We start from the raw sequence: 14280 nt of genomic DNA, 5'->3' as shown, positions 1-14280 counted from the left end.
ACAAGAAGACAACCCACAGAATGGGAGAAAATATTTGCAAATGAAGCAACTGACAAAGGATTAGTCTCCAAAATATACAAGCAGCTCATGCAGCTCAGTAACAAAAAACAAACAATGCAATCCAAAAGTGGGCAGAAGACCTAAATAGGTATTTCTCCATAGAAGATATACAGATTGCCAACAAACACATGAAAGGATGTTCAACATCACTAATCATTAGAGAAATGCAAATCAAAACTACAATGAGTTATCACCTCACACCAGTCAGAATGGCCATCATCAAAAAATCTACAAACAGTAAATGCTGGAGAGGGTGTGGAGAAAAGGGACCCTGCTACACTGTTGGTGGAAATGTAAATTGATACAGCCACTATGGAGAACAGTATGGAGGTTCCTCAAAAATCTAAAAAGTGCCATACGACCCAGCAATCCCACTACTGGGCATATACCCTGAGAAAACCATAACTCAAAAAGAGTCATGTACCACAATGTTCATTGCTGCACTATTTACAGTAGCCAGGACATGGAAGCAACCTAAGTGTCCATCTACAGATGAATGGATAAAGAAGATGTGGAACATATATAGAATGGAATATTAGTCATAAAAAGAAACGAAATTGAGTTATTTGTTGTGAGGTAGATTGACCTAGAATCTGTCATACAGAGTGAAGTATGTCAGAAAAACAAATACCATATGCTAACAGATATATTTGGAATCTAAAAACAAAATGGCTCTGAAGAACCTAGAGGCAGGACAGGGATAAAGATGCAGACGTATAGAATGGACTTAAGGACATGGGGAGGGAGAAGGGTAAGCTGGGATGAAGTGAGAGAGTGGCATGGATATATATACTCTACCAAATGTAAAATCAATAGCTAGTGAGAAGCAGTCGCATAGCACAGGGAGATCACCTCGGTGCTTTTTGACCACCTAGAGGGGTGGGATAGGGAGGGGGGTGGGAGGGAGACACAAGAGGGAGGGGATATGGGGATATAAGTATACTTATAGCTGATTCACTTTGTTATACAGCAGAAAGTAACACAACAATGTAAAGTAATTATACTCCAATAAAGATGTTAACAAAAATTTACATTCAATGAAATGTACCCATTTGAAGAGAACAGTTCACTGAATATTTACAAATACATATACTCATGTAATCTCCATCCCACTGATTTTTAAAAATAAATCTTATTGGTGCAATTATTTGCCATAGGTGTCCTTTTTGATTGCATTATTTCTATCTGTGAGTCCTATTGGAATAAAAGATAAAAGAATGGTAATTTCTGAACTTTCCTGAAATTTATTTTAATGTGGTGGTTTAATTTTTTTAGTTTGAGCAAAGGTACCTGTGACTTAAGTTTAAATTAGGAAGCTCTATGAAAGACTTTTGGAAATGTTCCTCTGTTACTTATTGTTCATTGTAAAATAAACCTATTTGAAGGAAAAGAAAAATCAGTGGCAATACTGATAATAGGTTTTATCTATAGAGTGTTTACTGGACCATGACTTTTCATAAATAATGTCATTAACTTCTCACAGCAACGCTAAATGATATAGTTACTATTTTATAGATGATGAAAAATATTGAATCTCTGGTGATAGACAGAGAGTGACAGTGTTGGAATTGGAACAGCACTGACACAATCTCAAATCCATCCAAACATTTTGTCTAAGTGGTAGCCTTGTGTTCATTGAAGAAGTCTGTCTATTAAAGAAGTAAATTGCCCTAAGAAGAGAATAGATATAATCCTCAAATGAAGATCTCGATGATGGCATCCCTGCCCAGCAGCCTGCAAAGTGCCCTGCTCAAGTGAACAGCTGCATCCCCCAAATATTACTGCTTCAATACTTCATTGTTAGGGGCAAGTCAGTATTATGTTTGCTTGTATTACTTTAATCTCTGCTCTAGGCTTATGCACTCTTTATTTGGACTTATTGTCTTATTTGGTTAATTTTGTCGTTTTGTTTAGTAAATTTTGTCCAGGCGCCTAGTGGCCCTGAAACACATGGTGCCAAAAAATAAACATTATTAAAACGATAGCTATTAATATAAACATTGCCAAGAGATAATTTGTAAGGGTGGGAGAAAAACAAAATATTGAAAGTATGGTTGCCAAAGCAAAGCATCTCTACTACTTCCTCTTTCTTTTAAGTACTGCCTCTCTGTTCTTTAGGTGAACAAGTAAGAAGAGACTTATAAGGTAGTTCTGGGAAAGAAGATTCAACATTAAGTGCTTACAAATGGCCAAAGACACAAATACAAATACATAACCCAGGAGAAGCCTGTTTATATGCTTAGATGTGGGTTTATGAATTAATGTATTCATATTCCATAGTTATTTCAACAAACACATTTTAGCTCTACTGCCTTGAAGACAGTAGAAAGGTTTAATTGCTGAACACCCCACTTTTGAAATGTTCACTTTCCCAAAATATGTTCTGGGCCAAAGAGATTATCAATAAAGATAATAAGATAAAGTCAGGACACATAAAAGGCAAAAGGTTTAGACATTTGTTGGTTAGTGAGAAAAGAACATGAAGTAGCCTTATAAAGCATAAAGGAAGATAGGGGAGAATGTTTTCCCAATCTTTATTGGCTCCATTCCTTCCCCAGAAGCAGAATTGAGGACAAAAAAGAAAGAGAATCTCATTTTTATACACTCTTTGTTGCTTATTCTTTCTCATGGTGAATGGAGGGTGAGTAGATAGAGTTTGGTAAAAGAGGGAGAATATGATAAAGGAAGCAACAGAATGGTTTTGGAAAGGTTTACCATCTTTAAAATTCAGTGGAGAAATTCTTTAATTTCTCTCCCAGGAGAGAATACAAGACTTTCTGATGTTGCCATCTTAAACTGTACCCAGAGAGTGTTCCCAGCCTTTGAGAGATGTTTCTCCATCCTTGGCCCAGGTCTCTGTTACCTACCTAGATAATCACAAAGGCTGAGGTCAAAACTAACTTTGGCTAAATATCAAAATCCCTAGTGGAGTTTAGCAAACCTATGTATCCCCAATCTCACCCCAAAGTGAGGTTGGCAAGACTGTAGGTTTACAAAACTCCAAAATGATTATGATACCCAGCCAGGATTGAACACCAATGAAATGATGGCATAAAGCAATGCCACTAAATTCTTATGTGCATACTAATTATGTGGGTATCTTGTTTAAATGCAGATTATGATGCAGTACCCCTAGAGCAGAGTTTGAAATTCTTCCTTTTTAGCAGATTACAAGGTGATGACAATGCTACTAATTCCTGGACTGCAGGTTACATGGCAAGGGTTTAAAGAATCCATTTTAGAGTCAGACTATATGAATGTGAAAGTTGTATTAAAAAAAAAAAGTTATACTTCTCCCCCTGTAATACTGGCCCATTGGTCCTGACTAGCAACAATTAAAAAAGGATCATCTGACTAGGGGAAACTAGAAGATTTTGTTGGATGCATAGTAATGCCCATGCTTTGAATGTAACATATAGTGTTGTATTAGGAGATGGCTGACTTTATAAAGACTTCGTTTACTTCAAAATTAAAATCCGTTTCCCAGCACAGCACCGTAACTATCCAGATTCATTTTACAGGGTAGGTTCAGGGAGGCTAAGACAGCTTTATTAGGAGAGATGTCTTGCTACTGGAATCTTTATCGTCTGTCCCAAAAGGACTTAATTCTGCCTGAGTAATCACGTTTTACTTCAACATCCAGGGTTTCTGCACAAAGGCTGAATCTCCTTATCTATAAAATAAAAATATACTGATGCCATTTGAAGGCTAAATCAAATCATAAATGTAAAGCCCTTTACTTCAGTGTCTAGCAAATAGCAAGAGTTCAATAAATGGCTATGATAACGGCGTTCTTTCCACTTAACACTCCTTGCCAATTTAGGCAGAAGATGACTGGTGAGTGTGCGAAAGGAACTGGATCAAGTTTACAGGAAAACAGTTTCTTTCTCTGGTTCAGGTGGATAAATGGAGCTCACTCTATCCCACCTCTCTTCCCGGTTCTCAGGAAGCTGTCTCCATGGTCTAAGCTTGGAAGAGCTCCCCGGACTTCTCTGATAGAAGAACTCAGAGGAGGAGCAGAGAAATTTCTGTCCAGGGAGCATGGATAATTGCTGAAAGTCTACTTCCTGTGCTTGAGAGATGTTTCTAGAAATAATCCAGAAAACTTCTTTTAAAGGGGGTGGGGGGTGGAGGCTGGACTCTGAGTTTATAATACAACCTGAAAGTACAGGACTTTTTATTTGCCAGTTCAGACTTGAGCTAAGACTCACACAATCTACAAAGCACTCAGTTCTTCCTGAGTTCAATTGAAGCCATAGATGCCCAAATGCACAGACTATTCTGCTTTGTGTGGTGGTTAAATTGCTCTTGTTCAAATGGAATCCTGTTTTACTACCTTTTTCAGTATTCATCCAAATTCTTTACTTGTGTTCAAAAGGCCAGGATTAATTTGATCTCCATGCTGTCCATATTTCCTCCTAGTTTTTCCAGTTAAGCACATTGATTAATCTTTGCAGAAGGGGAGATTAATGTAAAAGTAATAATGAAACATTTGACTGATATTAGGTGCTTGTCATTCTTCATTAGGTACCCCTGAGTCACCTTCTCATAGCCCTGCAAACAGAGTAAAATGGGATCTGCTGTAGTCTGTGTAGCATATTAATAAGAAGAAATGTAAACAGGAGAAGGCTTTCATTTTGGTAGAACAAACAGAGCAATATGCACCTCTCCATCTCTCAGCTTTTTGTACTTTCTCCAGGGGCTCAGTCTAATTAGCTATTTCATATTAATCACTATTTGTGCAGTGGATTCTTCCTGTGGCAGCTTTCCATTTTTAGTTGCCCGGAAGACCAAAAGACTTTTATGTTTCCTTGGATACTCTACAGGATCCAAAAGTAGAAAATAACAATATCATGTGTGTGTATTACAATTTATTCTTTTCCAATTCATTACATCTTTCAGCTCCTTTGACCCTCAAGAAGTTGCTTGAGAAATGTTCAAGCCAGGCACACCCCTCAGTAACTAGTAGTGCCATACTTTGTACCTATTCAAAATAAGTATTCAAAATAAGGTTTGTTTTTTTTTTTTCAGATGGATGGATCTCCATTTGCCAGATGAAGGAAATGAAGCACAGAGATGCTAAGGGATGAAAGAAGACAGAAATATTTAATGACAATAGTTAGATGAGCTCTCATTTCTCTTGATGATATGTTTGGATGCTAATAGATAAACAGACTTCAATGGCTTATAAAAGGTTTAATTGAACTGTGATCAACTGAACTATAAGTAAGGGTATGTTATAAAAGTCCATACCAATTATAAATTTAAAATATTTATAGTACTTTTATTTTCAGGTAATATTTCCTTCCAATATTTTTGTAAAGCAATCAAATAACCCAAATTAATTTAGTAACACTATAGTATTCTCATTATTCAGAGAACTGTTTGGGGATAATGTACTTTTAGCCTATACTAAAAACAAATGTATCGAAGGAATAATGTGTATTGGTTCTTCATGAACTTATACATGAACTTAATATTTTATAGAAATTAATTTTGTGTTTGAAGTTGAAGATTTAGATTCCATCTCCTTTGATGCACATATGGATATGACATTCTCAGACATTCCTTTCACAGAGCTGCTAACCATTCTTTTAATAATGTTCCCATTTGTGTTGTATTTTCAGAAGAGCCATCCTCTTACATTAGAGTATCAGTTATCCTCTTTTGGCCTATACCCTTTGTTAGAGAGCCAGTATATGTCAGTAAATATCACAGGCAATATGGCAATCCAACCGCCCTGACCAGAGTGGAACAGAGTGGGTCCTTGACTAGATCACCTTTCCCACGGTTTTGAAATAATATCTCCAATACTGAGTAAGTTGGTTTGGGGGAGACTGGTGCAGGAGCTGAGGTTCCCCTGAGGCACAGCTGGCTGTGCGTAAAGGATGAGTTGAGATAGGAGCAGAGAGGAGAGAAGAGAGGAGAAGAGTAAGAAACAAGAAAGGACAAGCAAAGACAGAGACAATGGGTGAACCAAGCAGTAATTCTGGCAAAAGGCATCCAGGAATTTCCCCTGTTTACTTATAATGACCTTCCCTTTTGCTTGACTTCAACTACTTTACATTTCTTTTCACTGTAATATGATAACACTTTACTTAGAGCTTTAGGCAGTATTTTTTACATTTTTCTTAGGATAATGCCTCCAACTTCTAAAAGCATCAAAAATATATTAAGTTATTGCATAAATAACAAACTACCATCTTCTAGAGAAGGACGTTGATTGTTTAAGGAGAATTTTATGCTTTACAAATGAAAAGTAATAGATTAAAAAGTGGAATTGCATACAAAAAGTGATTGAAACCCAGGTCTGTGAATGAAGAATCCAACCTTTCCTCCTATATTGATTTTACGTAGATGAAGCCAAATAAATTGTGTCCTTAGAAAGAAACAGTGTTAATAGAATTGTAGTGTTTGGGGGTTGAAAAGACATCTACTGAATTAAATATGATGCCCGATTTAATTCAGTAATTCCATTTTCACCAAGTAGACTTATTCCACCGAGTAGACTCAGTAGGACCTGACAGCTTGGCGTTTGATTTTGTTTTAAACTACAATACTTTTTAGAATAAAAGGAAAGTCTAAGGTTTTCTTTTGAGAAGTAGAATGGATCATGTTCTTTGGAGCAGACCAACCTGGGATTGAGTCTTGACGCCACCTCTTATTGCAGTGTTATCTTGGGGAATTTACTTAGCCTACCTCAGGCTGGATTTCCTCATCTATAAATTGGGCTAATGATAGTTCCTACTTCTTAGAATTGTTATAAAGAATGACAGAAAAAATGCACACTGTGGTCTAAAAAATAATAAGTGACAATTAGTTTAGCTCTTTCTTTTTGGTGTTAGGGGAAAAGTGATTGGAGATCTTTTATATGTGATATACTTTTGATGTGAACATGAGTAGATTTTTAGTGAGCTTAGAATGTGAAGCATCATAATATCACCATACATATGGCATTCTCTGGCTTACAAAGCATTTTCATGATGTACTTACAGCATTTAGATCTCCTCACTTACTCATTCATAACTTCCACAAACATCCATTAGATGCCTTCCATGTGCCTGATTCTGTGCTATTCAGTAGGGACTCAGCTGTACAGGTGATAGACAGCGTCCCTTACAAGGGAGCTTACCAGCCCTCTGAGGCAGATTTGGGCAGTTTTACTTTTAATTTTTTTAAGATGCAAAAAATGAGGACTAGAGCATTTAAGTTACTTGTCCAATATTTACACAGTTGGAAAGAGTCAGGCCAACACATTGAACCTGCAGTCTGACTCCAGGGGTAGAAAAAAAGTTGTTCTCTTTAGGTCTGTGGAGGGTGCTCTGCTTCTAGAACTGAGGTGCCTTAGACAGAATTAGAACAAGTCATGTTTCTACTGAATATATTTTTACTGAGTTAGTTTCATTTGCCTGAGGGCTGAAGCCAAGCTGGTGCTATGATTCATCAGCCTCATTTTCCCATATGTTGGACTTAGGATTTTCTCTTGACAACAGTTGATTAACCACTCTTGTGATTTTAGTTCACTGATGATAACTTGACCTGATTTCAACTGATTTCTATTGGCTCTAGGAGCCCCAGAAAAGGGAGCAGAACTCCATTAGTAGACTCCAATGCAGCCAAGCATTCTCAGCTTCAACCAAATCAGCCATCTCCATGTACCAAGCTGGGTATCAATGCTTTAGAGGTGAGAGTCCCCTAGTCCTTTAGTTAAATAACACATGGGTCCAGAATGGAGTGCTGAGTTTCCAAATCCCATGCTGCTATACGTCTGATGATAACAAAGCTCTGGCTTACAGTTTTATCATGCAAGTGCAAGTGAGCTTTCTGGTGTTTATATAATTTCTCTACTTAAGGCCCTCAGCAGTCCCCCATTGCAGATGGATAAGATCCAACTTCTTTAGAGTGGATCCGGACCTTTCATGACCTGGCCTTCACACCATTTTAAAGCCTCATCTTTCACAAATATTCCCCACATATCCTATGTTTCAACACAACCAAAATTCTCCTGGTCCTGGATTCCCAGACATATCATAGTGTCCCACATTTCTGTACCTTAAGAAGTTTTATCTCTAAATATTGACTTGCTATTGTTATTATTCTAAAAACTAGTGTGTGCTATGGTTTCTTCTGAAGCATCCCTCAACTAAAGAATGAGATCCAAAGCATTCAGTTAGGAAGAATGTCAAAAGATACTAAATGTCATAAGCTCTTCTTCTCCCTCATTCCGTTTCATCCCATTGTCGTATAGCTGTTGTTTTATTTGTTTTTTTTTATGAAAACTAATATTCTATTTATAAGAAAGACAGGTTGTTGTGAGAGGAAATCAATATGAAGTCAGATTCAGTGGGAAAATAGGAAGTTTACAAGGTTGAACTGATTGGCATAATCTATTTCAGTGAATGCCGTCTCATATGATGATGATGGAATTCTGCAAGACTGATGGACCACCAGTATACATAAGTGAATGCCATAGTAGTGGGAGTTGTTAGCTAAATTAGTATTGGGTTTTGAGGACACCCAGACAACTCCCCACCTCTAACCGAATTATATTCTTTGTACAACATATTTGAAGTGAGAAGAAATTTAGATCCTATAGTAAATATGCTTGGTAATTTTTCTAATAACAATAAACTACTTTCTATTAAAATAGTATCATTGCAGGACTCTCTGGTCAAGGACATCTCTAAATTCAATTTGCTGGAATCTATCTTTGGACAGGAAAAATCCCTAGAAAAAAAATAGATGAGAGTTGATGATACTACACTGCAATGGGTGATCTTAAGGTAAGTCCTATAAACACAGATCCCTATAGCTACAGATATTCATCAAGCATCCAGTAACTTACATATTTCAGTATTCATTGGCAATAACCTGGTCTACGAAAAGAAAAGATATTTTCTAAATCTGTCAACCATGTGCCCTTAAAATCTCTTTAAAATAATTATATTAACATTTAACATTATTCACATTGAAATATTTAAACTGAAAAGTATTTTGATCAAAAAGAATATTAGGGGGGCTTCCCTGGTGGCGCAGTGGTTGGGAGTCTGCCTGCCAATGCAGGGGACGTGGGTTCGAGCCCTGGTCTGGGAGGATCCCACATGCCGTGGAGCAACTAGGCCCATGAGCCACAACTACTGAGCCTGCGCGTCTGGAGCCTGTGCTCCGCACCAAGAGAGGCCGCGATGGTCAGAGGCCCGCGCACCGCGATGTAGAGTGGTCCCCGCTTGCCGCAACTGGAGAAAGCCCTCGCACAGAAACGGAGACCCAACACAGCCATAAATAAATAAAATAAATAAATAAATTAAAAATTTAAAAAGAAAAAAAAAAAGAATATTAGGAAGAAAAATCACAGTATAGTAAATTAGGTAATCTCTTTGGATGGCTTAAGAGGGGATGATCTTGGCTACATTGACACTTATTTTTTTCCCATCCTTCTTAAAATGACCATCCGCTCCTGTTTAAAGTCTACAAGACAGATATAAGTTTTTTGAAGTTTATTCTGTATTAAATAATCTTATTTCCAGGTTAACTCAATAGTCAAGACAAAAGGAAAGACAACTTCATCAACAAATGCTGAGCAAGTATCAGCACAGAGTAATTTTTAGCAAGTTTACAGAAGAAGGTAGAACTTAATAGTCTGTTCTAGAAGCAGATGGCCAAAATTTAAATCCTGCTCTGTGTATTACCAAGGGTGACCTTAAAAATTTTACCTAACTTCATTAAGCCTCCATTTGTCCATCTGTAAAATAAGGGGATCATAATAGTACCTGCCTAATAAGGTTGTTTTGATGATTAAGTAAAGATAATACACAGCATACAAAGGCTTGGAAGAGTGGCACATAATAATTACTTGTTAAATAACAGCTACTATTATGACCCAGAACAAAACTGGAGTCATTGTTTTATTTTTCAGAGAAACATAAATAAGCTTTGGAAGTGTGAAAGATCACAAATGAGATATATTATTTCTCAGAACCTGTGTTCAAACACATATTACCTGTGTTCAAACACATATTACCTGTGTTCAATCACCATTATGTTTTCCCTGCATTGTAACTACAGCCTTCTAACTGGCATTCCATTCTTAATCTCTCCAAACCATTCTACACAGATATCCATCCAGAGTGATTGTTTTATAACTTAAATCTGTTTAGATCTGATACTTTAGACCACTCCAACTTTCTCTCATTCCTGTCATTACCTCACATTCAATGTTTTCTGACAGGAACGTATTCTGCTCCACTCCCATCACTCCCCCCAGCCAATACCCAACCCACACAGGTACACAAATACACCTAGAAAACCCTTACCCACTCTTTAGGCCAAACATAGACTTAACAATTTATCCAGAAATTCTTCTCTGATCCTCTCAAGTCTTGTCTATATGTACCTCATCTATGCTCTGTGACACCTTGGGCATCCTTGAATCAAGCTAGATCACTGTATCTAGAAAAAGTCCAAAGACAGAGGGCAACAAAATTGAGTATACTGTAAATAATCACTAAAATATTTTTTGAAATTGAAAGCTCAGTGGAATATTTTTAAAGGAATATAAATATACCATTACTATGATGCTTAACATCCATGTTTTAAAGTGACCTACCCAGTGCTGTTATTATGGAGTATAAAAGATTAGCAAAATATGGACATGAAATAAGATTCATCACCATGCAGCTCCAACCCATGTTCCCAGTTCCTTTTCCCACACATCCCTCTTAATCGTTGTGATCTAACCGCTTTGAATACTGTGTGATACTCTTGAGTTTACCTTCCATATGCCAAAGCCTCTCAGCATTTACATAAGATGTTCCTTTTGCCCAGAATGCACTCTCCACATTTCTCTGCCTGGTAAAGACCCACTCATCTACAGAGCAGCTCAAATGTCACCTTCCTAGCCATAGCTGAGAACAAATCTGGCTCTTTCTCCAACTGTGCATGCAGCCAGAAGAGTTATTCAGGCTCCTGTTAAAATGAGTCCATACTGGTGCTACCCAATACAGTAGCCACTGACCAATAGCTGCATGTGGCTACATAAATTTAAATTAATTAACATTAAATAAAATTCAGACTTCAATGGCTCAATCACATTTGCCACATTCCAAGTGTTCAATAATCACACATGCCTAGTGGCTAGCATATTGGGCAGTGCAGAAAATTTCCATCAAGTTCTATTAGAAAGTACTGATGTATACCTTATAACTAGTGCAGTGTCACCTATAGGCATTCAGTAAATAGTCTATGATTGAATGAATGTTGAATAAACTAGTATCTCTATTATAGTCTTTATATCTGTCAGAATTCTGGCAAGAAACAGACTTCAAGTCAGCTGTTTTAAGTGAAGAGAGTTTAAACAAAGGTCCACTTCTGAGGGATGCACAGTTAAGGGAACAAGCAAGAAATATTGGGACACCCAGAGAATAGCAACAATGGAAGTCACTACCACCAAGAGAGCTGAAGTGGGAAGAAAGGAGTATTTTCAGTTTTTCAAATAAACCCAGGTTTGAAGGCTTTCTCCCTTCAGGGAAGGAAGAGGCAGTGTTGCCCAGAATCCAGTGAGAGTTGGAGCTGCGGAGGAGCAGTGGATGGAAGGAGTAACAGACACGAAAGCACACAGCCACTGTTAGAAGCTAGGTGTCAAAGCTGGGAGGAAGTGAGGGAGGAAACTGTCATGCCTCTGAGGGTCTTGCCCATGACGCCATTGGCTGAGCTCAACTTGAAGGCAGCTGGTAAGAGAGCAATTCATTGGGGTCAGTCTCTCAGGGCACAGAGCAGGAAACATAAAGACAGAGAATGAATCTATGGGGGAGGGAAGTAAAGAATAACCACATTTTTCATTACATAGCTTAATTTATCTGTTAATATGGTTTTCTCACCCTCAAGACTGGGATCACGTTAACTTATGAACTGTGTCTGATTCACCTCCAGTGCGTAGCACAATTCACGATGAATAGAGTATTCAATAATGTTTATTGACTAAATGAAGCAATCTTTATCTTTCCTATATTAGGTAGATGTTTTCAGGAGTTAGGGTTAGTGTCTGTGTAGATGGCTTGTCTTCATATTATGGTACGTACACAGCCTTCAAACCTGGATTTACTTGACAAAATGAAAGTACTCCTTTCATATGTTTTAACAATTGAAGCCATACTTTCAGGTTTTGATGCAATTGTCAATATATCCTCTGACAGTCTTAGCAAATATGCCGTTTTCATTTTCCTTGTCATGTATCTTATCCTGATGGCACAAGTTGCTGACAAGCCAGTCCCCAACAGAAAAGTGTGATCAAACACTCAGCAAAAGTACCACTTTCTTAAACAATAAGTCACCATCTGCTCTCAGATCTCCTGGCAAGATTTTTGATAAAACGGATTGAAGCAAGACGAAGGAGCACCACACCAGAAAATGGCTTTAAAACAACATAACAGAGAACCTGGTAACAAATGAGGAAGGGGAGGAGTAATGTTTCCTATCGACAGAAATGTGTTCCATGTCAGCTTTATTTTCTGTTTGCCAGGATGTCACATACGAAGTGAAACTCTGCGTAATTACATTCTGTCATTATACTTAAGTGGCTTTTCTATAATTTTAAAGGACTCAAGTTCTGCCTCCTATTGATTTTGGTTTATGTGATATTCCAGCATAATTCCCATTCCTATTCATGATTTAGAGACTGATATTAGGGGTAGAAAATTGGGGTAGGATTTCCAATCTTCTGTCATATTATACCTCCTCCTAATAACAGTAATAACAACACAATAATCAGTAGCATTTATGAAGTGTTTTCTGTGTGCTAAGCTGGTAGACATGGTAAATGCTTTAACTGCATTAGCTCATTATAGAAATGAGGAAACTGAGGCTCAGGGGGTGTTAAGAAACTTGCTCAAGGTGTCATAGTTAGTTGGCTAAACTAAAGTCCTTAACCATTATACAGTTAACTCTTAACCTCTTGTGTATGCTAACTTTAATTGGAATCTTTGGAATAGTTGGAAGAAATCGCTTCCATATTTCTAAAATGTATACTTTTGATATTATCAGTTAGTTCTCCAACATGAAATTTTGCAGAATTATAGAATCTAAAATGCTCTCTTTATAAAAATTAAAAAGCATGTCATCAAATATTTATATCTGTAGAAAGACTATGCTAGTATGCTTCAATAAAAGTGATAACCAGAGGCTTTCATGGAGAATAACTATTGCAAACCAGTGGTCATCTCAATGTGTCAATACTTTTAAAATTAATTGTTCCTAGAAACTAGAATTGCTTTTTTCATGGATTAACTGGCTTTTTATTCAATGTAATACGGCATTCATAGAATATATACAGTCCTATTTGTTTAGTCTACATGTACTTGAAGAAAAAGAAACTCTTTTAGAACAGGTCAACATGTCTTGATGAGATAGGTATGTAATATCTGAGAATATGTCAGTATATGGTCAGAGTCCCATAAATAGTCCAGCAACTAGAAGGAAAAAGAGATCCCTTAAGATCCAAAGTAGCTGGGTAAGGCTTCATAAAAGAGAGTCATCATAGCAACTGTTCATCCTTGGACACATTATTTAACATCTCTGAGCCTCAGTTTTCTGACCTACAATCACAATGGCCTACATCACGAAGTCATTAAGAGATTTAGACATGACAACTTAAGTTATAACTTAGCAAAGTCCCTGATATGCTAAGATGTGGAATTTGAGCTGTGTCTTAAAGACACAAAAAACTCCAAACTCCAGGTTGACCTCTACATACTCATTCAAATATTATTTTAGAGACTTTGGATGACAGAATTTTCTCCCAAAACTCTTCTTTCCTCCCTTCAAAACTCCTCATCAAAATTTGATTTAGACCTTCTCTACTTTCAGGGACAATTTGGATGCCTATGGAATAATATTTTGTTATACCTATGGAATGCGCCTATTTGGGGGGTGCCTATCAAATATGCTGTTTTTTTTTACACATTATTATTTCTTACACATTGGCCTTAATTTTATCATCTGTTTCCTGGTCTCTAAACCTAAAACCCCCTAAAGCTATTTCACTGGTCCCACAGCATTGTTCCATGCCACTCATTCAGTCATTCATCAAACACTAAGCAGTGAACAAAATAAATCAAGTCCAAACTCTCATGGAACTTGGATTCTACTTAAGGAAGACAGACAGTAAACAAATGAACACACTAAATATAGGATATCTCATGTGATAATTAACGTTAAGGAGAAATA

The 14280-nt window shown here is 37.1% G+C and overlaps 1 long non-coding RNA gene across 1 annotated transcript in view; it reads left to right on the top strand.

The window, feature by feature from the left end:
• LOC309657213 overlaps positions 1-10068 on the top strand; it is a 140615-nt gene extending 130547 nt beyond the window's left edge. Inside the window, exons 3-4 of the long non-coding RNA XR_014261709.1 lie at positions 5092-7744; positions 8711-10068. This is a non-coding gene — a long non-coding RNA (uncharacterized lncRNA). The remainder of the gene's footprint in view (positions 1-5091; positions 7745-8710) is intronic.
• The last annotated feature ends 4212 nt before the right edge of the window (positions 10069-14280 follow it).

The sequence above is a fragment of the Balaenoptera physalus genome (assembly GCF_965194825.1).
Source record: "Balaenoptera physalus genome assembly, chromosome: 3".
Lineage (NCBI taxonomy): Eukaryota > Metazoa > Chordata > Mammalia > Artiodactyla > Balaenopteridae > Balaenoptera > Balaenoptera physalus.
This window is presented reverse-complemented; position numbering and strand designations above follow the sequence as displayed.